Raw genomic sequence first — 4,047 nt, 5'->3', positions numbered from 1 at the left:
TTAGGGGCTTACTATTAATGATTCTAGTTTCTAAATTGCATATATAAACTGTTTTAATACACTTATGTTTCATGCTTCTTCTATTATATACTAGATTTTCAATTTTTATTCTAAAATAGGAAATTTGGAACTATACATAAAATGATTGATTCAAGATAAATTGCACATTCAAGTTGAGAGATCTTATAGTTAAATATAAGAGGATTCAGTTATTTATTTATTTATTTTTTCTGGATAGGCATAATTTTTTAAAATTTATTTTAATTTTATTTTATAACTTTACAATATTGTATTCGTTTTGCCATATATCAAAATGAATCTACCACAGGTATACATGTGTTCCCCATCCTGAACCCTCCTCCCTCCTCCCTCTCCATATCAGTCCTCTGGGTCATTCCAGTGCACCAGCCCCAAGGATCCAGTATCGTGCATCGAACCTGGACTGGTGACTCATTTCATATATGATATTATACATGTTTCAATGCCATGCTCCCAAATCATCCCACCCTCTCCCTCTTCCACAGAGTCCAAAAGACTGTTCTATACATCAGTGTCTCTTTTGCTGTCTCGTATATGGGGTTATTGTTACCATCTTTCTAAATTCCATATATATGCATTAGTATACTGTATTGGTGTTTTTCTTTCTGGCTTACTTCACTCTGTATAATAGGCTCCAGTTTCATCCACCTCATTAGAACTGATTCAAATGTATTCTTTTTAATGGCTGAGTAATACTCCATTGTGTATATGTACCACAGCTTTCTTAGCCATTCATCTGCCGATGGACATCTAGGTTGCTTCCATGTCCTGGCTATTATAAACAGTGCTGTGATGAACATTGGGGTACATGTGTCTCTTTCAATAATGGTTTCTTCAGTGTGTATGCCCAGCAGTGGGATTGCTGGATCATAAGACAGTTCTTTTTCCAGTTTTTTAAGGAATCTCCACACTGTTCTCCATAGTGGCTGTACTAGTTTGCATTCCTACCAACAGTATAAGAGGGTTCCCCTTTCTCCACACCCTCTCCAGCATTTATTGCTTGTAGACTTTTGGATCGCAGCCATTCTGACTGGCATGAAATGGTACCTCATAGTGGTTTTGATTTGCATTTCTCTGATTGAGCATCTTTTCATGTGTTTGTTAGCCATCTGTATGTCTTCTTTGGAGAAATGTCTATTCAGTTCTTTGGCCCATTTTTTGATTGGGTCATTTATTTTTCTGGAGTTGAGCTGTAGGAGTTGCTTGTATATTTTTGAGATTAGTTGTTTGTCTGTTGCTTCATTTGCTATTATTTTCTCCCATTCTGAAGGCTGCCTTTTCACCTTGCTAATAGTTTCCTTTGTTGTGCAGAAGCTTTTAAGTTTAATTAGGTCCCATCTGTTTATGTTTTCTTTTATTTCCAATATTCTGGGAGGTGGGTCATAGAGGATCCTGCTGTGATGTATGTCAGAGACTGTTTTGCCTATGTTCTCCTCTAGGAGTTTTATAGTTTCTGGTCTTACATTTATATCTTTATTCCATTTTGAGTTTATTTTGTGTATGGTATTAGAAAGTGTTCTAGTTTCATTCTTTTACAAGTGGTTGACTAATTTTCCCAGCACCACAGGTGAAAGAGATTGTCTTTTCTCCATTGTAAATTCTTGCCTCCTTTGTGACAGATAAGGTGTCCATAGGTGTGTGGATTTATCTCTGGGCTTTCTATTTTGTTCCATGGATCTATATTTCTGTCTTTGTGCCAGTACCATACTGTCTTGATGACTGTGGCTTTGTAGTAGAGCCTGAAGTCAGACAGGTTGATTTCTCCATTACCATTCTTCTTTCTCAAGATTGCTTTGGCTATTCAAGGTTTTTTGTATTTCCATACAAATTGTGAAATTATTTGTTCTAGCTCTGTGAAGAATACCGTTGGTAGCTTGATAGGGATTGCATTGAATCTATAGATTGCTTTGGGTAGTATACACATTAACTATATTGCGTCTTCCGATCTGTGAACATGGTATATTTCTCCATCTATTAGTGTCCTCTTTGATTTCTTTCACCAGTGTTTTATAGTTTTCTATATATAGGTCTTTAGTTTCTTTAGGTAGATATATTCCTAAGTATTTTATTCTTTTCGTTGCAATGGTGAATGGAATTGTTTCCTTAATTTCTCTTTCTATTTTCTCATTATCAGTGTATAGGAATGCAAGGAATTTCTGTGTGTTGATTTTATATCATGCAACTTTACTATATTCATTGTTTAGTTCTAGTAATTTTCTGGTGGAGTCTTTAGGGTTTTCTATGTAGAGGATTTTAAAGTTTATACTTGTGTTACATTGAAAGTGAAAGTCACTCAGTTGTGTCTGACTCTTTGTGACCCCATGAACTATAGAGTCCATGGAATTCTCCAGGCCAGAATACTGGAGTGGGTAGCCTTTCCCTTCTGCTTGGGATCTTTCCAACCCAGGCATCAAACCGAGGTCTCCTGCAAGGCAGGTAGATTCTTACCTGCTGAGCCACAAGTGAAGCTAGTCCTTCTGAATTTTAGATACTCATTTAAACTCATTAAAGTATCAGGGGAGTTTTTTTTTTTTTCAATTGTCCTTAATATCAATACTGATGGTGAACACTATACCAATTAAGTCAAAATTTTAGCATGTGAGGTCATATATCAATATTTTTCAAAAGCTTCTCAACTTTTAATGTGCATAGAAATAACCTAAGCATCTTGATCAAAAGCAGATTCTGATAGTAAGTCTCATGTATGGCTTGAGAGTATACATTTTAAATAAAATCTCTCAGATTTTCCCACTATTTCTCATCTATAGATCACTCTGAGAAACAAGGTGCTAGAGAATCTCTTGTTTTGAATACCTTCCACTGGAGTTCTTTCAGTTTCAAGGAAAATCCACCATACCTATGCACCAAAAATCTTTTAGCTAAAGGTTTGCTGTGGCTGCAAGATTCTGATATGTTTTGGAGAAGAGTACTATGTGTCTGGAACGCCACCTTATAAGGGAACAGACTACCTTTGAAGTTGCTTTAGTGTGCCAAAAGGAAGAAGTGAGAAAGAGACTTGGAGTTTAGTAAAGGTCAGATATAGAAAGAATGTAAACAGGAAGTAAACAGAAACATTCCTATAATTATTCAGAAATTAAAAATTTGAAGAAACCCATAGAAGCCATTCTTTCAGTTCAGACACGGTATATGTACTGATTTAGCTGATTTATATATATATATATATATTTATTTATATATATTCTGAACTATATATAGCAGACTAGGAATCATACCTAAGATAGAAGTTGTAATTGTAGCCATTTTACCTTCTTTTTATAGTACTGATGAAAATTCAGTCAAATAATATGAAAATATAAATAATATGAAAATTAAGTCAAATAATATAAAATAATTGAAAATGAATGCTTGACTTTGATGAAAGAATGGATAATAAAATACATGGGTGGTAAATAAAATTATGCTTTATATATTTGTGGTATATTTGGACACTACAGGTGAATAAGGCAGCACACTACCCAAAGAATGTTGATCTGTCAGTAATGAGTAAGACACTTTGAACTGAGAAGAGGGAGAAGACAACTAGATATTTAGAGTTTCATGTGAATTTATACTTACCAGATGTTAATGCCCAGAAGCTAAAAAAGACAAATATGAGGGAAGAGAAAAAGATATTTCCAAGATAAAATTGTCAAGAAATAGCAATTTTTCTAACTTCCATGGCAAAAGTGCATGAACCTCATGAAAGTGATACAACTTGCATAGTTTTGGTTTATTATGAGCAGTTGTTAACATAAATTTACTGTTGTAGTTTAGTGGCAAGGTTGTGCTGGATGGATGCTCTGTGACCCTGTGGACTGTAGCCCACAAGGCTCTTCTCTTAATGGGAATTCCCAAGCAAGAATACTGGAGTGGGTTGCCATTTCCCTCTCCAGAGTATCTTCCTCACCCAAGGACTGAATCCACATCCCCTGCATTGGCAGCTGTATTCTTTACCTTTGAACTGCCAGGGAAGCCCCTGTTACATAAACAGGATAGCACTAATGATTT

The sequence above is a fragment of the Bison bison genome, unplaced genomic scaffold (genome assembly GCF_000754665.1).
Source record: "Bison bison bison isolate TAMUID 2011002044 unplaced genomic scaffold, Bison_UMD1.0 scf7180017864506, whole genome shotgun sequence".
Classification (NCBI taxonomy): domain Eukaryota; kingdom Metazoa; phylum Chordata; class Mammalia; order Artiodactyla; family Bovidae; genus Bison; species Bison bison.
The sequence above is the reverse complement of the archived record's forward strand: the minus strand, read 5'-3'. Positions refer to the sequence as shown.